This window comes from Phacochoerus africanus, chromosome 9 (assembly GCF_016906955.1).
Source record: "Phacochoerus africanus isolate WHEZ1 chromosome 9, ROS_Pafr_v1, whole genome shotgun sequence".
Classification (NCBI taxonomy): domain Eukaryota; kingdom Metazoa; phylum Chordata; class Mammalia; order Artiodactyla; family Suidae; genus Phacochoerus; species Phacochoerus africanus.
In genome coordinates, this window is record NC_062552.1 from 32,441,209 (window position 1) to 32,463,829 (window position 22,621).

At 51.6% G+C, this 22,621-nt stretch overlaps 1 protein-coding gene across 1 annotated transcript in view; it reads left to right on the forward strand.

Moving 5' to 3' along the window:
• The first annotated feature begins 1,207 nt into the window (after positions 1-1,207).
• PPARD (peroxisome proliferator activated receptor delta) overlaps positions 1,208-22,621 on the forward strand; it is a 71,127-nt gene continuing 49,713 nt past the window's right edge. Inside the window, 2 exon segments of the mRNA XM_047794538.1 lie at positions 1,208-1,342; positions 4,932-5,015. The gene's annotated coding sequence lies outside the window, so the exon portion shown is untranslated.

Sequence of the window (22,621 nt, forward strand, 5' to 3'; positions counted from 1 at the left end):
TGTGCCCCAGGGCCGGGGGCATCCTAAAGTCTCTACCCATGAATGTTTTGTGTGGGAAGAGGTGTGGGCAGTTCTCAGGAAGGGCTAAGTTTCATTTCGACATTTCTGAACCGTGTGACTGCAACAGCCTGGCAGAAGCTGGAGTCCCGGAGACAGAGAGATTTAGAATTGAAAGCTGCCAGAAATTTGCAGAAATCTTAGGGAAGGCTTTGGCTTCTACAACCCATTCTTACTTCAATATCAAAGGCAAGGAGGTTAACATCTGAATGACAAAAGTAGTGTACATTCATTTCAAAAAGTAGAGAAGAAAAAAAAGAAGCAGGCATTCCTTTGCGGAGCGGTGGGTTAGGGATCCGGTGTTGTCACTGCAGCAGCCTGGGTCACTTGCTGTGGCTCGGGTTCCATCCCTGGCCAGGTTGCATGCTGCAGGTGCAACCAAAAAAACCCTTCCCCAAAACCAAACCAAACAAAAAGACCATCGTTGAGAAGCAAGAACAGCGAGTCTCCCTTGTGGCTAAGTGGAAACGAACACGACTAGTATCCAGGAAGATGTGAGTTCGATCCCGGCATCTCCGATTTGATCCACAGCCTGGGAACTTCGCATGCTGTACCTGCCACCCCCTCACCCCCAAATCGAGGACATAATTTTCTACAACAGTATGGAGGATGTTCCCCATTTAGGTGAGCAAGCATATTAAATAAATAGGAAGACAGGTAAGAAGTCCAGAACCATACATTTCTAGTTGCAGAAGCCTCTTGAGGGAGCGAAGCCCTTTTGTGAAAATTATAGGCAGCACAGTTTCCTCCAGGAGAATCTGGATATCCAATTTGGATATCCAAGTTCTAGCCTCAGCATTGCTTCTCACTGCAAGTCACGTAGCTTCTCTGGGATTGTTTCTTCACTGGAAGGATGAGGAGACGGTACGAGATAAACTCTAAATTCCCTTCCAGCTTTAAATTCCCTTTTGTGATATTTGCCACACTTGTTTTACTAGCCTTGGAGCTTCCTCCCCGGCTCCTCCCCCAGCAGCCGCGCCACTGGCTCGCACCAGAGGGCGCTCTAAGCGGGCCCAGGGCAGAGTGCGGTGGGCGGAGTGGTAGATTCAGGGGAGTCTCCAGAAGCTCGGTGATTGGCCGCGGTCCAGACGGAAGGGGGCGTGGGGAAAGGGGAGGGGACGAGCTGCGCGATGACGTCAACTGGCGGGGGCGGGGCTGGACCGCGCAGCGTGTGACGCCGCGGCCGCTGCGGAGCTGGGATTAATGGGAAAAGTTTTGGCAGGGGCCGGAGGACCCTGCGGAGCCTGCGGGACGGCAGCGGTGGCGCGGGGGGCAGCCAAGTCAGGTCAGTCTGGATCCGGGGAAGTGGATAGGCAAGCAGCGGAGGGAAGCAGCAGGCCTGGGCTGAGGCGGGCAACGGGGCTGGGGCGCAAGGCCCGGCGGGCTGTGGGGTAGGGGAGCCGCAGGGGTCCTTGGACCCAGCTACAGCTGCTTCCTGTTGCTCCGGCCCCCCGCCGGTCCACGGTGGTTAGTTGCTCTGCAGGCGCCCCGCCCTGCTGACCCGGTGCCCCCAGGCTTTGGACGCCCATCCCTGTTTAAGCCTGAACCGCGGGCCTCCCCCCAGTCTTCCCCCCCGCACCCCGCACTCTATGTCCCCTCTTTGGGCCTCTTACTCCGTCTCCTCCCACTTCTGTGTTCTGAGAGCTGGGTCTCAGGTTGGGGGTCCTCTCCCACTCCCCACCCTTGCCTCCAGGCTCTTCCTTCATCCCTTACCTGGTACCCAAATCAGTCGCCCTCTCTACCCAGGGTGTCCTCGGAGATCATCTCTGACCCCTCGTTATCCTGCCTTCGTCGTCCCATCCTTGCTCTCTCAGTCTGCTCTCTTTTCCCACCCTTATCCTTTCCTTCCCTGGTGTTAAGCTCCCCGTCGTCTTCTTCGCGGTATTAGGCTTTTTCAGCCGGTGTCTGCAATCCCAGTCAACCTACGCCCCTCCTACCCAGGTTGCCCCCAGAGGCCCTGTTTTTGCTCCATTCTCTGATTTCTTTCCAGTTAGCCCTGTCCCCTGCATTCCTGACACCCGTCTCCCTTCCCTCCCAGTTCTTTGCCTCTGCTTCTGGGAGAAGCATTAGTTCCAAATACAACTTTGCTTTCCTTTGACCTGCAGTTGAGAGTCGTGGTTTGGGGGCGGGGGTGTTCAGCCCGCGATTGAAGTAAGAGACTGAATGTCAGCGGTAAATAGCAGGTATGTCTGTGTGGGAGAATTTATTGGGGCGTTGCATCAAGGATCATGTCCAATTTGTAGACCATTCTTCTAATCTCAGCTCTGGTACTTCCCCTTTATGGGTCTGTTGACTTCCAGGAACCCTTGAGGAGAGACTGGCCGCTGAATTGGACCTGTGCCAGGGGTAGCTGGAGGCCTTATCCAACCCTTTTCCCCTTCCAGGAAGCAGGGCTTTGTGGCTTTACACTCTGGATGTACTGTATACATTTAAGTCATGATACCCCAGCCTGTCTCTGCCCTCACTCCCACCCTCCACCCTGTACCCCATCCCAAGAGCTAAAAGAAGTCTCCAGAAGCTATGCCCCAGAGAATGCCTGTGGTCTTCAACCTTTTTCCTCTGTACTGGCTCCAGAACATTTTTTTTTTTTTCCTGTTTGAGTTTTGAAATAGATAGCCACCCTGATGGCCCTGGGGCTGGCAGCTATTTGTCCCTTTTATTGTTGGTGGTTCAGACTACCTGCTGACTTTTCCTTCTTGCCCATCTCTTACCCACTGAATGCGTCGGGGCTTCTAATGTCAGTCCCTGAGCAGGTGCTCTTGAAGGTTCTCCTCCCTCCGTTTTTCCTTGGGAGCTTGATATCCTGTCACTCCAAGCAGGAGACTGCCACTAAAGTTGTGTTCCCTTTGCCCAGGCATAGCAAAGGGTGTCAGGTCAATATCTGCCTGGGCAGGTTGTGGGGCTGCATTAGTTGGACATGTCAGGAATTTGAGTTGCCTCCAGTCACAGAGATAGTCCTCTCTGGGGCTAGAAAAACCCACCACCTTCGTGGTGCATCTGGATGTTTAACCTTCTTGGGGGGCCGAAAGCTTGAACTCCTTTATTTGATGTCGGTCCCCTGGAGAGATCTTCAGGAAATAACATGTGCTCTGTTTCTGCCCAGTCCTGATCTTGGAGGATTCGGAAAGCATGACCCACTCTCACGTTTGCAAGTGAAGGCCGGTTGTTTCCCCGGCTCTGGGTTTCTAGGTCTCCTCTTTTGAGGATCATGCTCTGTGTCTTTGAGCCAGAACTGGACTCAGAATTGGCAGCCTTCAGGAGCTGTGGTCGAGAGCCAACTGAACTGGCCAGGCCAGACTTGAAAGTTTTGGAATCCTCTTGTGTGCAGACCCTTTTCTGTGAAAGGAAGGGGCTCGTGGATGGCCGAGCCGGCCCCCTCTGCACTGACCCTTGGGGTCCTCTGCTCAGCAGCACTTGGTGGGGGGGGATTTGGGCAGAATGGACCAAAAGGGTTCCCCTGTTCCAATGGAAAACATCCCTCTGGGGCTTTAATGAGTCATTCTGATGAAGTCGGGCTTGTGTGTTTGGTGGTAATGTTGTCCATCCTTTGGCTCCTCGAGACTTTACTTACCTGACTCTTTTGGGCAGTTTGCTTCTCTGTCTGGGACCCCTGGGTAGAGCCCTCCCCCGAGGTGGCAGGTGAGAAGGGCTTGAGAGGCGGTCAGGCCTGGTCCTTGGGGAGCAGCTTGGGCACCAGCAGCCCTGGCTGGATAGCTTCTTGCAGTTTGTCCACCTGGTCGTCACCTGTGTGGGTCGTTGTCATTATCTATTACCATTCGGTGACCTGTGCAGAGCTGGCTGGGGTCAGCCTGCCTCTCTTTTTCAAAGGTGTGAACAGACAGACCCCCAACCTAACCTTGTAGGTGGTGTAGCCCGTCACCTCCTTAGTTTAATGAACTGCTCTTTTGTTTGGCTGCCTTTCTCCTTGCCTCTCCACCACTGCTTTCCTCCTCCTTTGCTGTGAGATAGATCACCCCATGGGGGAAGAATTGCCCTCACTCAGCCTGCCAGCCCTACCTGTGGTTCCTCAGACCCCGTCCCCCAGGGCCTGGGGCGAGGACGGCCCCTGTTGGATGCTGGCCTGGGAAGCTAGTAAGCCTCTTTGGATAGAATGCAGCTGTCCTGGCTGTTGTGCAAGCTGTCCTCAGGGCCTGCGGCTCCTGGCACGTCCTGGGGTGGGGCGGCCTCTCAGGAGGGGCTGGACCTGTTGCTTGGAAAGGCTTCAACTCCGTTCTGTCACCAAGGCTCACCTCCTAGCTGTGACTTGCGGGCTGGGAAGCTAAACTCTGGGGCCCTCTTTCTGTGCCTTTGGGTCCCGAGAAAGGAGCCCCTGGAGCAGTGGCATGCTGCCCTGTCAGGAGAGCCGCACTTACTTGGGCCTGGCAGGGAGGAAGCGGCCTCTGGCATCAGGTTTCGGATATGTGGATCTTCTTCCTGGCATGTGATTCTTGGCCTTCCGAGCTCAGAGGCTGGTGACTGGGGTGTGACTTCAGTTCTGTCTCCACCGGGCTTTGGTCAAGGAATCAAGCATGAATCAGGGCGTCTCCATTTATGAGCTGCCATGCCTGGGGCTTGTTGGGCCCCAGCTTCTTCCTCACCTTGCCAGCTCCTTCCGCCCCACCCCAGTAGGATCAGCAAAGCCAGTGTCTGCTTACTTGGAGGTGAGCAGACTACTTCCAAGATTGAGAAAAATCTGCTGACTCAGGCTCAGAATCACAGCATCTTGGGGGGCGGGGGGGTGAGGGACAGAGGAGGAGCCAGCTGCCTTAGGAGCCCTCTTGGAACCCTCATGTTTAATGACAGCATATCAGAGCTGCTTTTCTGACCCCTAGCACCTCTCAGCTAAAGCTGTTGGGTTTCTTTCTATCCTGCAGCGTCGCGTGGTGTTTTGGGTATGCACATGGTACTCACGCAGTGGCTGCTGTTCACCGACAGATGAGGACAGATGCACCAAAGAGGTAATCCTGCCCAGGGCCTCTGACAACTGGCAGACCCATCCCAGGTTTAGGATTCTTGCCTAGAAGATGAAATAATTTCACTAGGGCTGAGTCCCAGATCCCAGGGGCCTATCTTAGCACTTGTACTCAACACTCGCACAGAGTGGGCACTTCTTAAATAATTATTGAGTGTCTGTGGCCTACGTGATTTGGGGGAGTGGCGCTGGGATTTTCACCTTTACTGGTTTTTACTGAAACAAACTCCTCAAGGGTGGGGACTTATTTTGTTTCCTGTCGTGTTGTTTCCCATTGTGTATAGTGCAGTACCTGGCACAGAGGAGATTCTCAATAAATACTTGTTGAGTAAATACATGTACAGACGTCCTTCTCCGCCTGTGTGAGTGCCAGGCCACAAAGATGGTGTCCGTCATTGTCTCATTTGTGCAACAAAGATTTCTGAGCGCCTGCTGTAGGCCAGGTACATTCCTAAGCACTTAGAAAAGGATGATAGTAAAAAATCAGATTCTGCCCATCTTGTGGGTCGGTGGTTTGCTGACACATATGAACGAGAGCTGGGCATGAACATGGCGCTGTTCCTCCGTCTCCACTCGGGTAGCTGGTCCTCACCAGAGTCACAACAGTGCTCGCGGTTCCATTGCTGTTTCCCGGTTTGTTCTCAGACACCTGGCAGGTTTTATAGACTCTCAGGACGGGAGCTCAGGGGAATTGGACATTCATTGTCCCAACTGTCTGGGAAGCCAGGCCGTGGGCCAGGGTGGGGGAAACAGGGAGCTCCTGTCTGGTTTGTTTTAATCTCTCAAGTTCAGTGGTTCCAGTAGCTGTTTACGAGTTTCACTTCCCTTTCTCCGCCTTAAACACCCTGAGGGTTTTCCTGTTGCCAAACAGGGTGCTGAGCCCCTGTGTCTGTCTGTCTGTGGGGGTCGGGCTGTTTGTGGGTCTTGCAGGAAGGCCTCGGGCAGAGGCCCCTCCTGTTCCCCAGGCCATCCCAAGTCCTTCCTCTGAAGGCCATGTGAGGGGAAGAAGCAGGTTTGGGAGGCTGGAGGTTCCCCGAGAGGAGAGGAGATGCACAGTCCCCCTAAGCAGGGAGAGCTGCTGGGTTGACCTGACGTGCTTTGTCGCTTGTTTCACTGCAGCTAGCCATGAACGGTGGCAGCTGTTGTCCGTGTCAGGGGTCAGCCGTCTAGGGCACCCCTTGGTTTCAAGCTCCCGGTCCCAGCTAGAAGTTTTCTTTGATAGTTTCCACTGGCAAAGGTGAGCCTATAGCTTTTTTTTTTTTTTTTAATCTCAAAAAAAAAAAACTGGTGTTGTCACCTTAGTCTTTCCCATCTGAGGCACTTCATTGGGCCAGGTACTGTGACAGATGGTTCCACATGTGGTCCTTGGCTGTCCCTGTGGCCCAAGTGAGTGGAACCTAGTTGGTGAGAGAAGACACACACAACAAAAGCTTTCTTAAATATTAGTGAGTCAGTGGGTCCTAAAAACATGGTGCTGACCAAGGATATTCATATTCATCACTGAGGATTGGCTTTGTCCCCGAAGAAGCTGAGTGTCTGGGCCTTGAAAGAAAACTGGTTTATTTTGAAGTCAACTTTAGAATACGGTAAAGTGATTCTCAAACTTTTTTTTTTTTTTTTGTCTTTTTGCCGTTTCTTGGGCCGCTCCCGCGGCATATGGAGGTTCCCAGGCTAGGGGTCGAATCGGAGCTGTAGCTGCCAGCCTTCGCCAGAGCCACAGCAACACCAGATCCAGGCCACATCTGCGACCTAACCACAGCTCACGGCAACGCCCGATCCTTAACCCACTGAGCAAGGCCAGGGATCAAACCCGCAACCTCATGGTTCCTAGTTGGATTCGTTAACCACTGAGCCACAATGGGAACTCCGATTCTCAAATTTTTCCATAATTTGAATTTTCTTTCAAAAGCTTGCTTTTTATCTTTGGTAACATACTGTCAGGTTTTCTTCCTCATAATGGCACTCTTTCTTCATTCATTTTCAAGAAAAAGTCTGTCGAAAACCCAAGTCTAAATAATTGTAATTTGTCTGTTATTCTTTCCTTTCAAGTAAAAATGATGTTTCATGAGAAAAGTGGCTGTTTAGCTTACAACTGAAACACTGGCACAATTGCTTTTTCTTGAAGCAGTCGTGTAGCTTCTATTTTGGTATGTAGAATATTTAAAAGGATTTAAAAGACAAAAAGTTATCAAGGGTCATGATTTAATAGTGTGTTTTTTTTTTCATCTTTTTGTCTTTCTCGGGCCGCACCTGCAGCACATGGAGGTTCCCAGGCTAGGGGTCTAATTGGAGCTGTTGCTGCCAGCCTACCCACTGAGCGAGGCCAGGGATTGAACCTGAAACCTCATGGTTCCTAGTTGGATTCACCTCCGCCGCGCCATGACGGGAACTCCAAATACAGTTAGTTTTTAATTGGCTTATCTAGGACATTCTTAAGTGAAATCGGTACTTGATTGTCTGTCATGGTTCTGCAGGGTGACTGGGCGCAGTGGGGCTGCTCTTTCGTGGGGTCTCAGGTTGCTGCAGGCAGGTGGAGGCCAGGCAGGAGTCATCCGAGGGCTGGGCTGGGTGTCCGCACTGGCCCACTCATGGGGCTGTGCTCCGTGATGGCTGTTGACTGATGTGCCTGCGTGTGGCCTGTCCATGTGCCTTGTGCCTCTCACGGCATGGCAGCTGTTCTGAGTAGACATACCCCCCAGAGCAAGCGTGTGAGAGATCCAGGCGTAAACAGCAAAGTTTCTGATGATCTAGTTGGGGAAGTCACACGGTGTCACTTCCTCTGTGTTTTCTAGGTCACAGGACCAGTCCAGATCCAGGGGGAGGACTTCAGAGGGTGTGAACACCGGGTCAGATGGTTTATTGGGAGGGAGAGAGGCCTCCTTGGAGACCAGCGAATACTTCTTTTTAGCATCTCTTATGTGAGGTAGCCTGTCCTGTATGTGGATACTTCCAGGACAAAGGTGCATTTTCTCACTATTTCCATTCCTGGAAACCACTGTTAGGAAATTCCTAGGTTTTTTTTTTTTTTTGCTTTTTTTTTTTAGGGCCACCCCTGCAGCACATGGCGGTTCCCAGTCCAGGGGTCCAGTCAGAGCCACAGCTGCCAGCCTACACTACAGCCACAGCAATGCCAGATCCCTAACCCACTGAGCAAGGCCAAGGATCGAACCTGCAACCTCATGGTTCCTAGTCGGATTTGTTTCCGCTACACCACAAAGGGAACTCTGGAAATTCCTAGTTGATAGAGGCCACTGAAATGGCAGGTGAACGTCTGTTCTTTGGGCAGTAGGTAGCCATTGACAGTTTTAGAGCAAGGAGTGATTATGCTAATGCTGTAAAAAGGTGGATGAATGGGGAGAGAATGGAGGTGGAGAGGTTAGGTCAGAGATTACTGCAGTGGACTAAGTGTAAGGAAATTCTTCCTCATATAGAAACTGAGTTCCTCTGGTTGTTGTTAAAATGACTCCCCCTTTTTTTTTTTAAAAAACTCCAGATCTGTTTAACGCCAGATCCTTAGCCCACTGAGCGAGGCCAGGGATCAAACCCACAACCTCATGGTTCCTAGTTGGATTTGTTTCTGCTGCGCCACAATGGGAACTCCTAAAATGATTGATTTCGAACTCTCAGCCACACAGATTAAGTACCCAGAGCATGGGTGGAGTAACACACACACACACACACACACACACACACACACACACACACACACACACACACCACTTAGGGATGCTGATACACCAGACATTACAAGGGCTTACAGATGTTAGAAGCAGCTTTATTTAGTTTTTTCTTTTTCTTTTTTTGTCTTTTTAGGGCTGCACTGGAAGGTTATGGAGGTTCCCAGGCTAGGGGTCAGATCAGAGCTGTAGCCGCTGGCCCATACCACAGCCACAGCAACGAGGGATTCAGGCCGTGTCTGTGACATACACCACAGCTCATGGCAACGCCAGATCCTTAACCTACCGAGCGAGGCTAGGGATTGAACCTGCATCTTCATGGATGCTAGTTGGGTTCATTAACCATTGAGCCACGATAGGAACTCCTAATTTAGGTTTTATTGTCAAGACATTAAAAAGTTAATCATGTTCCCAATGTGGCTCAGTGGGTTAATAACCCAACTAGTATCTGTGAGGATATAGGTTTGATCCCTAGCCTAGCTCAGTGGTTTAGGGATCCAATGTTGCCACAAACTGTGGTGTAGGTCGCAGATGTGGCTCGGATCCTGTGTTGCTGTGGCTGTGGCATAGGCCAGCAGCTGCAGCTCTTATTCACCCTCTAGCCTGGGAACCTCTATATGCCACAGGTATGGCCCTAAAAACACACACACAAAAAATGAACAAAAAACTTATAATTTATCAGATAAAAAGCAGGAAAGATAAAGCTTCATGTTACACCACTGAGGAGTTCCCTTGTGGCACAGCCATTAAAGATCTGACTGGGATCATTGCTGTGGGGCGGGTTCAGTCCCTGATCCAGGAACTTCCACATGCCACAGGCATGGCCAGAAACAAACAAAAATACCATGTAACACCACTGACGGTGTTTCAAATACATTTCAGTTTCAGTATCACAGACCGTGAAGAAGTGCGAGAAGAGTGAGAAGAAAGGGGGACAAGGTAGAGAATGCTTCGGAGAGGGATAAAGAGGGGAAGAATGGGGTTGCAGGGGGGGAACGGCAGAGAGTTTGGAGGAGGATGAGAAGGATGAGCCAGAGGAGCTGCTGCTCCGTCTGCGAGCAGGGGCCGTGTGGGTTCCAGAGCGGGCAGGGAGCTGGCGCTTTCCTTGGTCCCCGGGGCCCTGGCTCCCCAGGCTTAGCCCTCCGGGCCCCTGCTTTGCCTCCGTCAATCTGTCTGTGAAGATGCCAGGGGTGCGTGTGGTGTTGGGCCTGGGCAGACGGGGCGTGACTCCGAGCTCCCAGCCAGTGGGGTCATGACTTGATTAACGAGCTGGTTGGTGCTGGTCTGTCTGGGCCGGGTTCTGGGGTGACGAGTCCGGGAACATCCTTCCAGAGCTGGTTTCTGCCCTGACTCACGGGCCGTGGTGCCGGGATTCGGGAGGGGAGTCTTACCTCGTGTCGGGCGGATCCCCGTGTTCTGCGCTGTGCTGTGCCCTTTTCAAGTCCCATCTCCCAAGCCTCGCCTCTCCCTGGCCTTGTCATCTCAGTGGCTCTCCTGAGACGGGTACCAAGTGATCCACAGCTGATGGTGACACAGCTTTGAAGGAGGGCTCTCCGGAGGCGGATACTGAAGGGAGAGGCTCCCAGGTGTTATGGGACAGCGACCTCACGTTTACGTGCATTTCTGTGTTATTATACTAACAGTACCTAAACACCTAAAGATTTTCGTTGCTTTCATTGGTAATCTGCTATAACTTCGATCCTTATCCCTGCTTTTGGCACGTCCCTCGTCCAAGAATCGTGACCTCAGAGGCAAGATTGGCTCCTGCTCCACTGGAGGCACAGGCCAACTTGGCGCTCCCGGCCTGGGTGGCAGGAGCCAGGTAGGCCACCCTGCGGACACACCAGTCTGCAGACCCACTCTGCTCACAAACAGGCTGTCCTTGAACTTGCCAGGACCTGCGAAACGAGCAAGCCGGGTGCACTTTTCCTCCGTTTCCCTCCATTGCCTCCCTCAGCCCTTGTTTGTGAGCCTCACATTACTTTCGTCCCCTCCCGTTGCATTTCCTCTCGCACAGGGCTCAGCCCCGTGCTGCAGGCATCTTGGGCTCGGTAACATGTGTGGGCTCTGTGTGTGTGATAGGGCACTGAGCTCTGTGCCCGGCTTCTACCCGCCAGATGCCAATAGCATCCCCCCACCCCCGCCCCCAGTGAGAAAACCTAGGATGTCTCTAGACATTGCCACACATCCCCTCCAGGGCAGAACCACCCCTGGTTAAGAACCACTGCTCTATCATTTCCCAATAGATATTTCTAGCCATTTGGGTCCACTGGTGAACCAGTGGGTCAATAAAACCAGTAAGATGAGCATGCAGTTCTCACAGTGGGAATTTATCTTCCTCAGTCACCACACTGGGCCCTGGAGGGCTTTGGGGAGGAGTGAAATTGTTCACATTGTTCTGAGAAGCCACATGATGTGTGCACAGCAGAGGGCCCGTGGCCTAAGAGTAAAGCCGTCTCTGAGAGTGCTTGTGTCTCTCCTGCTTTGCTTCTCCAAGTCTTTTGGTGCCTGGGCAGAAGCCACCTGGCTGTAGCTCCCAGAGGTGCCATGGAGGGCAGCGTTGGTATCCTGCAGCACGTGGACTGTCAACCTGGCCGTCCTGGTGTCAGATGTCAGCAGCTGATCTGACGCTGGGGTCGCTGCAGCCCTGCTCCCCAGACCCCAGTGGTCTCTCAGAACCCTCCTCCCCAGGCAAGTCTCATGGGGGAAAGCTCACCTGCTGTTCTGGATGCTGAGCTCGTTCTAGCCCAGACCATCTCTTCCCCTCCTGAAAACGCCTTTAGGACAGTCCTGAGATCCCGCTGGCTTCCCCCGTCGATCCTCAGCATGTGCATCCCAAATGCATTCCTCTTTTTTTTATTTTTGGCTGCACCTGCAGCATGTGGGAACTCCTGGGCCAGAGATCAAACCCATGTCACAGCAGCCTCCTGAGCTGCTGCAGTGACAGTGCTGGAACCTTAACCCGCTGTGTCACAAGGGAACTCCCTGAGTGCATTCTGAGCAGTCCATTGGGAACTTGAGGTTGGAGAAGACAAAACTACCCTTCTCTTCTAAGGAGGCCCTCCAAGGGCCAGAAGGCTCAGTGGCATGAAAATAATCCCCTGCTCCCTAGCTAATGGCATGCAGCCACAGCAGAAGGAACCAGGGCCTTGCCAGGACTCCCAGTCCGGCTCTTCTCTCATGTCGACCAGGTCTGAACTATGTTTCCTCCAAACTCTTGGAGCCCCATCTTCTGTGCTGGTGGGCTGGGTGATGGCCCCCAAAGATATCCAGGCCAGAGCCCCTGGGCCCTCTGGCTCCTGCCTTATATGGCAAAATGGACTTTGCCGATGTGATGAAGTTAAGGATCTTGAGGTGGGGATTCTCCTGGATTATCCTAGTGGGCGCTCGGTGTGATCACAGTATCCCTTGACGAGGAGGCAATGGGAGATGAGGCAGGAGAGAGGGCAGTGTGGCCCCTGCAGCAGGCTGCTACCCTGCTGGCTCTGCAGATGGAGGGAGAGGCCACGGAAGGCAAGCTGCTCTGTAAGCTGGAAAAGGCGAGGAAACGCGCTCCCCCGGGCCCCTAGGAGGACGTGCGGCCCGGCCAGCACCTTGATTTTCATCCAGTGAAACTAATTTTGGATCTTTGACCTTCAGAATTCTAAGAGAATAAATCTTTTGTTTTAAGCCAGGGAGTTTGTGGTAGTTTGTTACAGCAGCAACAGGAAACGACTACAGGGTTCATCCGCCTCCAAGCACAGGTGGTGGCGTAGCTGATCCTCGTTTTTATTTTAAGGCAGCCTTAGAGCATCCCCTTCATGGCAGTTGAAAGTCTAAGCCCATCCTTCCTCTTTCCAGACTAATATTGGAGACAGTGCGTTCCCTGTGGGAACCTCTTAGGGGTTCTTGGGAGCAGAAGAGAAGGCCTCAGACGCCATCCGATCCTTGCTTTTGGAACTCCTCCCACACCTTCTCTCAGATCAGGAGTACTTGATGCTCCAGGTCCATCTTTCCACCACTCCCCTCCTTCCAGTCAGGCAGTGGTGTTTTCTGGGTGCCGCCTATGCACCAGGTTCTCTTCTAGGCACTGGGGATGAAGGAGTGAGCAAAACAGATAAACACATTTCCTGCTCTCTTAGTAATTGTGGGGAAAGGGGAAGGAGCCAGAATTAAGTAAATAGCATGTCCCATGCTGTATTGAAAAATGAAGTAGGAGCAGAAACAAATCCGACTAGAATCCGTGAGGATGTGGGTTCGATCCCTGGCCTCGCTCAGTGGGTCAGGGATCCAGTGTTGCCATAAGCTATGGTGTGGGTCACAGATGTGGCTTGGATCCCGCTGTTGCTATGGCTGTGATGTAGGCCAGCAGCTGTAGCTCTGATTTGACCCCTGGCCTGGGAACTTCCATATGCTGTGGGTGCGGCCCTAAAAAAGCCAAAAAAAGAAAAATAATAATCAAGTAGGAAGATGTCATGGCAGTTTCAAAGAGGGCTTAAGGTAGGCCTCGCTGAGAAGGTAACATTTGAGCTGAAAGAGGAAGGTGAGCCATGTGTGGGAAGAATCTGTCAGGCAGATAGAAAGCAAGTGCAAAGGCCCTGGGTCCGGCACGTGGCTGATGTGTTAGAGGAAGAGTCAGGGGTCAGGTGGCTGGGGGAGTGAGGGAGGAAGGGAGTAGAAGATGAGCTCAGAGACGAGATTAGGGGCCAGATGGCCCCTGACCCTGAAGTACTGTACAATCTCCTCCCGTGGCCCGCCCGCCCTCCGTCCTCTCGCCGCCTCTCTGTCTTGGTGTCTCTGTTCCTCAGTTCTTCTCTGTAGGGTATTTGTCACATCGTTCCTGTGGAATAGCAGCAGGTAAACACAGTCAGCTTAAAGTGTTAGAGGAGGGGGAAAAGCAGCCTTTTTCTGAATAGCAAAAGCAGTTCCACTGTCACTGTGGGCCTGGAGCTTTGCGCCTAGCAAGGCAGGTTGGCTCTTCTCAGCAGGTAGTTCTGGTGTGGTGTCTGGGGGTCCTCACTTCTTCCCTCACCCTCCTCCTCTGCCCCACGAGGGGCAGCTGCCCCTCCACAGCTGCCCACCTAAAATGCTTTCTTGGCAGCGTCCTGGTCTCCCTGCCCCTCGCTGCCAGGAGCTGCACCACGGCCTGCCTCCCCCACTGCTCCGCCAGCTGGCTGGGGCTGCAGGAGCAAGAGGACGGAGCACGTGAGCTGGCCCCACGTCGCTGAGCCACACGGGTCCTCCCACTCCCCGGAGTGGCCACTCCACACCTCAGGATGCTGCCTCCTCGAGGCCTTGCAGTATTGCTTGGATTTCTAAGAATCAGGTTTCAAAGGTTCAAGGAAGCTCGATGGATAGTGACCCCATAGCAGTTCTGGTGCTCTGGCAACTTTCCAGAGGGACATTTTGTCAGCTTCGATGTCATCCAGGGGCCGGCACAGACGGTCTCTGTGGATTAAATCCGCCGTGTCTGTGTTCCCAATTTCATGGTTAATCCTAGGTGACTCTGACCAGAACTTGCTTTAAATAATGGCACCAAATTGACTGTCATCGAAACATGAAAAATCTTCGGTAGTAAACAAATTGACCGATCATAATTTTTGTCGCCCAGGTGAAAATCATTAGATAAGTAAGTTCCCAAACTGCAGACTGCATCTAATCATAATTATATTGATCCAGCCCTGTTTATATTCTACTACAGTGTGCGACACCTATGACTTTTCCTTTTGGCATCTTAAGACCCCGCTGTGTTTATAGTACCTAATTCCAATTTGCATTTCATAATCCTTGCAGTATATCACTTTTTTGAAATATATTTTATTGGCGTTCTCTTGTGGTACAGCAGATTAAGGATCCAGCATTGTCACTGTTGTGGTGCAGGTTGGATCCCTGGCCTGGGAACTTCCACATGCTGCAGTTGCAGCAAAAAAAAGAAGAAAGAAAGAGCAAAAGAAAGACATTTTGTCTGTTTTCTAGCCCATTGCCTGACCCAGTAGGCTTATCTGCACTCAGGCCGAGGCTTGCCTCTGTCTCCGGCAAGCCTAGAGTGGCCTCATCATCTCCTGCGCTACCAGGGCCGTGTGTTTTCAGTTCACTTTTGTACCCCCACCCTGGGCACCCTGTGGGTAACCGGAGAGTGCCTCTCATGATCTGGTGCCAGCACCCACAGGGCTTCTGCCCACACGCTGCTTCCTCTCTGGACTGCAGCCTGAATGCTTCCATCCTTTCTGCTTCCATCATGAGACAGAACCAGTCCATCCATCCTCTGTTCTCTGTGAGTCACAGAGCTTGTTGAGTCACAGGGGAGCAGCCTGCCTTGCACAGTCACGTCCCGTCCTGATGGGTGTTCATTAGCCACCATCAAAGACCTTCTCTCCAAATCTGAAATATGGCGCAAATGAACCTATCTACAAAACCGAAACAGATTCACAGACATAGAGAACAGACTTGGGGTTGCCAAGGGGGAGGGAGTGAGAGAGGGAAAGATTGGGAGTTTGGGGTTAGTAGATGCAAACCATTACATTTAGAATGGATAAACAATAGTGTCCTGCTGTAGAGCACAGGGAACTATATTCAGAATCCTGGGATAAGCCACAATGGAAAAGAATATAAAATAGAATTATATATGTGTATAACTGAGTCACTTTGCTGTACAGCAGAAATTAACACATTATAAATCAACTATACTTCAATAAAAAATAAATTAAAAAAAAAGATCTCCCCAGAAACCAACTCCTTGATGGGCAGAGATGCTCACCAGGCACTTGTTGGATGGAAGGGTGACTGGATGGCTGGCCTGCATGGCCCCACAGAGTGGCCTTGGCACTGGCCTGCACCAGAGCCCTGCCTAGGAAGTCATTTCATGGGGAACAGTCAGACCATCACAGAAGGATGCTGAAGCTGACAACTTCCTCCAGGATCCACTTCCTAGTTGTTGCCCCACCCTTTGGGTGAGGCTCAGGGGAGACAACTGAGATTTGGGGATTTGGCAGTTTTTCTTAGTTGCCTCCTTCTCCCCACTTCTTCCCCTGGGGGTCTAGTAAGGCTCTTACTCACATCTCTGCCTTGGCACCTGCCGCAGTATGTTATGGTAGAGTTACTGCCCATGTGCTAGCCTCTGATATTGGACTGTGACTTCTTCAAGAGCCGGGCTAACCTGCATCTAAATCCCCTTTCCAACCCCTGCAGAAGTCAGTAGGTACCCGGTAGCTGAGTAAAATCTGTCTCTCGTGTTGAATCCACCGTGCTACATCTTTATATGCATCACCTTGTTTAATCCACACAACTCTGAGAGGTAAGAAATCACTGTACCCCTTCTGCAGATGAGAATGCAGAGGCTCAGACTGACTAGGAAAGTCGCCTAGAGCTGCACAGCTAGTATACCACTTGGCAGAGCTGAGACTTGAACCCTGTTGCTTGAAGCTGGTGTCTTTGATCACCACACAGCAGGGCCTCCCCATCGAGGGGTGACTGGCCAGATCTAATGCTCCCAGTTTGGAAAGGACCTGCTGGACTGGCCGGACTGTTGTCAGCTTCAGAGAACACTCCCTGCTTTCGAGCACAGCGGAGTCTCTCGTTGGTCACTGAACAGAAGCAAAGCATTGGCAGGCTTTGGGGTCCCCTGCAGAATCTCCTTCCAGGTCAGCGGGCAGAGGAAGCCCTGAGAATGGCTGTGCTTAGCGCCTCTCTGGATCCGCTCCAAGGCAGTGAGCAAGCCCCCTGGAACCGTCTGAAATAACGAGCCAGCTAGTGGGCCGGGCACGTAGGGTGAGAGGGACTTGCAGGAGCCAAAAACAGCCACCGCGCCATGTGATTAATCAGCCCACTTGTGCTGTTCACCAGGGGAGAGGAGAGGAGAGCCGGAAGATGCGCCCACGTGCCCTTACGGAGCAAAGGGAGGAAGGGATTGCCTTTGTTCAGATTCTCCCTTGGGCCGGGCATTGCACCGTGGATGAGCCGGCTCGCCCTCCCAGCAGCCTGCAAGCTGTAGGTATCTGTATTCCCATCTAACAGGTGAGAAGGTGTAGGATCAGAGCAGTTGATCAACTCGCTCGAGCCACACAGCTGACAAATGATGGAGCTGAGGTTTGAGCCCTTTGGAGCCAAGGCAGAGGTGCAGGAAGGAAGCCTTACTAGACCCCCAGTGGGGCAACTGAGAAGAACCTGGTGACTCTGCTCTCGCTGCTCATGTCACCTTAGGCTTTGTAGGCATGTGCAGATGGGCACAAGTACACACGTGTAGGCTGTGTGCAGAAGCGGAAGGGGATTTGGGGCGCTTGGTGCCTGTCCTGCTCAGTGCCATGGGCCCTTCCTAGACCAGCAGGACTTACTGGGCTCAATCCAGCAGTGGCATTACATTTTTCTCCTTTCTTGTGCCTTGCCATCCCTGGTTTATTTTTAGAGAGCTGTATTTATTTCTGTTCCCACTGCCTGGCTGGAGGCTGGGGTTGGGGTGCAGGGAAGGTATTGGGAATCCGAAGAGGCGGGCATAGGTGGGTCTCGGTGGTGGCCTCAGCTGGGCCCTGGGGGCTGTGCCCCTGGCCTGCCCTGATGGCCTCTCCTCCGCCCAGCTGTAGGCACAGGGGTCCTGGGCAGAGGGGCCGCCACACTCATTGCTTTGGCTTCTCAGAAGGGAGGGTGCTTTCCCCTGGAGCAGAACAGGAAGTCACCTGTGGCACAGCTCACTGGCTGTTTCTGAGAGACAATGGGGTACCTGGTTAAGAGCCAGGCTGTGCAAGACTATGTTCTGGCTCCACTGGTGGCCTTGGGTGAGTCACTGTCCTTTGAGGGCTTCCTTATAGACCCTACCCCTCAGGGAGACGTGAGGATTAAAACTTCTCATAAAATTACACATAAAGGCACAGAAGAGATGCTTGTTGAGTGTCGATGGTTTCTTGTTAGCATACCTCTGGCCCCTCAGCACCCGGCACCCTAGCTGGATGTCGGTAAACGTTGGTTGGACTCAACAGAACTTGGACTGTTTGTCCTCCTCTTGGCCTCTGAGCACTGGCTGGAGCAGGTGTTGACTGCAGCCCGTGGTTGCCTGTGGGACCTCACAGGATAAATGTGTGGCAGCTGCCTGCAGTTCACCCACCAGCCCCTGCCTGGGCCCTGGAAGAGGCAGCCAGGTGAGGAATTGTCCAGCCTGAAGGTGTCAGTAGCCCCCAGCCCTGTTCTTGCTTTTGTACCTTTCTGAGGCTCTGGCTTTTGGGTGTGAGCTCTGGAGGGAGGGGCTGGGGCCCAGGTCCCACAGATGCAGACACCGCAGGTGGTTCTGGCTGATTGGGCCTGGAGTGTTAGTGGAGGGCTTGCTGGTGGCAAGCTGTTCAGAAAAGACACCTTTGTCTTTTCTAACCCTAACCCTAACTTGTATTTGGGGGCTTTGGAATTAATCAGATGCTACCAATGGCCAGAATTTATTTTTATTTTTTTATTTTTTATTTTATTTATTTATTTTTTGTCTATTTGCTATTTCTTGGGCCGCTCCCGTGGCACATGGAGGTTCCCAGGCTAGGGGTCCAATTGGAGCTGTAGCCACTGGCCTACGCCAGAGCCACAGCAACGCGGGATCCGAGCCACATCTGTGACCCACACCACAGCTCACGGTAACGCCGGATTGTCAACCCACTGAGCAAGGGCAGGGACCGAACCCGCAACCTCGTGGTTCCTAGTCGGATTTGTTAACCACTGCACCACGACGGGAACTCCAGAATTTATTTTTAAATGTTTTAATTATGTAAATAATGGTTATTCATTATAGACAATTAGAAAATATAGATAGGAACTGAGAATAAAAGTCATACACCACGCACCTTTGGTCAATTAATCTGTGACAAGGAGGCAAAAACATTCAATGGCTAAGAGACAGTCTCTTCAGCAAGTGGTGCTGGGAAAACTGGACAACACGTGTAAGACAGTGATAGACAGTCATCACTCATACCATATACGAAAATAAACTCAAAATGGTTTAAAGACCTAAATGTAAGAACTGAAAACACAAAACTCCTAGAAGAGAATATAGGGAGTTCCCGTCGTGGCGCAGCAGAAATGAATCCGACTAGGAACCATGAGGTTGTGGATTCAGTCCCTGGCCTCGCTCAGTGGGTTAAGGATCCGGTGTTGCCGTGAGCTGTGGTGTGGGTTGCAGACTCGGCTCGGATCTGGTGTTGCGGTGGTTCTGGCATAGGCTGGCAGCTGTAGCTCTGATTACACCCCTAGCCTGAGAACCGCCCGCGGCCCTAAAAAAACACAAGAAAAAAAAAGAGAGAGACTGTAGGCAGGATACTCTTAACAACAATCGTAGCAATATTTTTTTTTAATTAGTCTCCTAAGGCAGAGGAAATAAAAACAAAAATAAATAGGTCCTAATTAAACCTAAAACTATTGCACAGCAAAAGAAACCATTGACAGGATGAAAATATTTGCAAATGGTATGACTGATAAATGTTAATATTCAAACAGTTCATACAACTCAATATCAAAACAAAAACCAAAAAAAACCCTGAACAAAAAGCGGACAGGTGTTCCCTTGTGGCTCAGCAGGTTAAGGATCCAGCATTGTAACTGCTGTGGCTCAGGTCTCTGCCTTGACACGGGTTCAATCCCTGCCCAGGAACTTCCACATGCCTCAGGCATGGCCAAAAAAAAATGGGCAGAAGACCTGAGTAGACATTTTTCAAAGGAAGACATCCATGAAAAGATGCTCAGTATCGCTAATTATTAGAGAAATACAAATCAAGATATCACCTCACAACCATCAGAATGGCTGTCGTCAAAAAGTCCACAAATAACAAGTGTTGGCGAGGCTGTGGAGAAAAAGGAACCCTAGTACATTGCTGGTGGGAGTGTAAATTGTTGCATCCACTGTGGAAAACAGTGTGTAGGTTCCTCAAAAAACTAAAAATAGGGGTTCCCGCTGTGGCGCAATGGGATCAGCGGAAACTCTGCAGCGCTGGGATGCAGGTTCAATCCCTGGCCTGGCACAGTGGGTTAAGTATCTGGTGTTGCCTCAATTGCAGCATAGGTTGCAACTGTGGCTTGGATCTGATCCCTGATCCATATGCTGTGGAGCCCCCAAAAACCAAAACTAAACACAGAAAACCACCACAAAAGTAAAAATAGACTACTGTATGATCTAGCAGTTCCACTCCTGGGCTTATATCCAGAAAAAATGAAAACACTAATTCAAAAAGATACATGCACCTCAGTGTTCATGGCAGCACTATTTACAACAGCCAGGATGTGGAAGCAACCCAGGTGCCCATCAATGAATGACAAATAGATTAAGAAGAATAGTGTGTGTGTGTGTGTGCGCGAACGCACACGTGCACACACACACACACACACTGGGATATTACTTAACCATAAAAAGAATGAAATTTTGCCATTTGCAGCAGTGTGGATGGACCTAGAGCATATCATGCTTTGTGGAATAAGTCAGACAAAGACAAACACTGTGTGACATCATTTATATGTGGAATCTAAAAGATAATGCAAATGAATGTGTGTGCAAAACAGAAGCAGACTCACAGATTAGAAAACAGATTTGTGGAGTTCCCGTCGTGGCGCAGTGGTTAACAAATCCGAATAGGAACCAAGAGGTTGTGGGTTCAGTCCCTGCCCTTGCTCAGTGGGTTGACGATCCGGCGTTGCCATGAGCTGTAGTGTAGGTTGCAGACGCGGCTGGGATCTCACGTTGCTGTAGCTCTGGCGTAGGCCGGAGGCTACAGCTCCGATCTGACCCCTAGTCTGGGAATCTCCATATGCCGCGGGAGCGGCCCAAGAAATAGCAAAAAGACAAAAAAAAAAAAAAAGAAAACAGATTTGTGGTTGCCAAAGTGGAGCAGGAAAGGGGCAGTGATGAATTAGGGGTATGGGATTAAGAGATACAACCTACTATGTGTAAAACAGATAAGCACAGGAAGTTCTGGCCATTATCTTATAATAAATTATAATGGCATACAAGCTGCAAAAAAAAGAGTCACTATGCCCTATACCTGATACTAGTGTAATATTGCAAATCAGCTATACCTCCATAAATAAATAAATAAATAAATAATAAAAGTCATGCGTAATCACACCATTCACAAGTGATTGCTATAAATTTTGGTCTGTTTCATTCATCTATCAATTATTTTTTGGTGACAAAACTGGGCACCGATCTCTCACCAGCCAAGGTCAGTGTTCTTTGATATTTTATTATGACTGTATATACCTATTCTTTTTTTTTTTTCAAAAATGGTGTATTGTTTAACATTCAGCGTTGTGACTTCCCCTTTCCATTTTGCCGATAGATTCGTTGTGTCTCTCTTTTGGCTCCCTGACCTTCCTTGCCCTTTGTGAGTGAGCAGAGAAAGGCATTTGCCCAAAGGGAGGCATTTGGGAAGAGCCATTTAGGTGTTCATTGGTGTAGTTGCTTAAAGGGTGAGGCCAGAGTGGTGCAAGAGGTGAGCTCTGCCTCTCCCCATCCACGTTTATCCCCACCCACCCTCTGCCTTTTTTTTCCTTCCCTACAAACCTGGAAAATGATACTGCCTCCAGTCTAAAGGGTTTTTTCCCCATAGCTTTTAGGGAGAACTTCTCAGGAACTCAGAAAACAAGAGAATAGGGATGGCGAGGGTCGTGCTTGGGCTGGGGGTGGGGTCTTGGGAAGAGTGACAGGGAGGGGGGCTGGGTCTTGAAGCAGTGAGAAGAAACGGGATGTTGGGGGCAAGTAACAGGTGGCTGTGGGGACTTCTTGCCGAGACAGCAAGCAAGATGGCCAGGAGCAGGCCTGGAGATGATATAAGGGGCCCGGACATGGGCCAGAAATGGGGGAGAAGGAACTATGTCTTGATGAGACACCCTCCTCCACCCAGGCTCTGCTCTTTGCATGAACCTTTGCTCTCCCCCCAGCAGTGCCCAGGCCAGGTGGTTTGGCAGGCCTGGCACACCCGGCCACCGTGCCCTGTGACACATTATGCCAGCGGCTGCTCTGCAGCACCTACCTGGGCAGCAGACGGGGCGGGGGGGATCTGGCATGAAGTCAGGCCTGGGGAGGGTGTGCCCAGCATCCTCAGAATGGCCTGCTCAGATTCCATGCTGGAATAGCAGCTGCGAGCTGGGGGGAAAGGCAGCCAGGCTGTTCCCGGAGGAACGGGCTCGCCTCCCCATTACTTCTTACCCCGTAAATGGGGCCTCTGACAGCAGGTGAGGAGAAGCCTCTCTGAGCCCTGAGGGTGAGGGGGACTTGGCCCCTCAGCCTTTTTTCTGGGCCTCTCTGGTCTGCACACAGGGTGGAGCTGGGAATTCACGCTAAACAGGATGATTTCCTTGAGCTGCGCGTTCCTGCGGACCTGACTGGATCATACTTGTTTTCCTGTGGGTCCCAGCCCTGGTGAGACCTGGCAGACACCCGCTGGGCTGCAGGGCAGGGTAGCTTCCTGCCCGTGCCCTCAGAGCCTGCGCTGCTCCTCTCCCTTCCTCCACTCCAGAGCTGTGATTAAGCTCCTGTGTGAAACCCTATCCCTCAGCTGACACACGCTAGTAACCGCAGTCCTGGTCATTGGGCAGCTCCACTGGGGTGACTCTGGGGGCTGGTGTCATGACCTCTGGACAGTCTAGAGTCGGTCTGAGTGGGTGGTGGAGAGCCGCCAGGAAAGGCGTGGGTGCAGTGAGGCAGAAGTTGGGAAGCGGGGCGGTGGGGGGGGGAGCAGCCAGAGCGCCATTGCTCACGGATGTGCAGGGGAGGGACAGGCAGCCTTGCAGGGCAGGGGGCGCGGACAGACAAGATTCTGAGTCACTGAGCCACGAGGCAGGATGACCAGTTTTTCTCTCTCCCTCTCTTTTTCTTTTTCTTTTTTTGGCCCCATTGTGGCACATGGAGTTCCTGGGCCAGGCATCAGATCCAAGCTGCAGTTTCGACCTAAGCCACAGCTGCAGCAATACCAGATCCTTA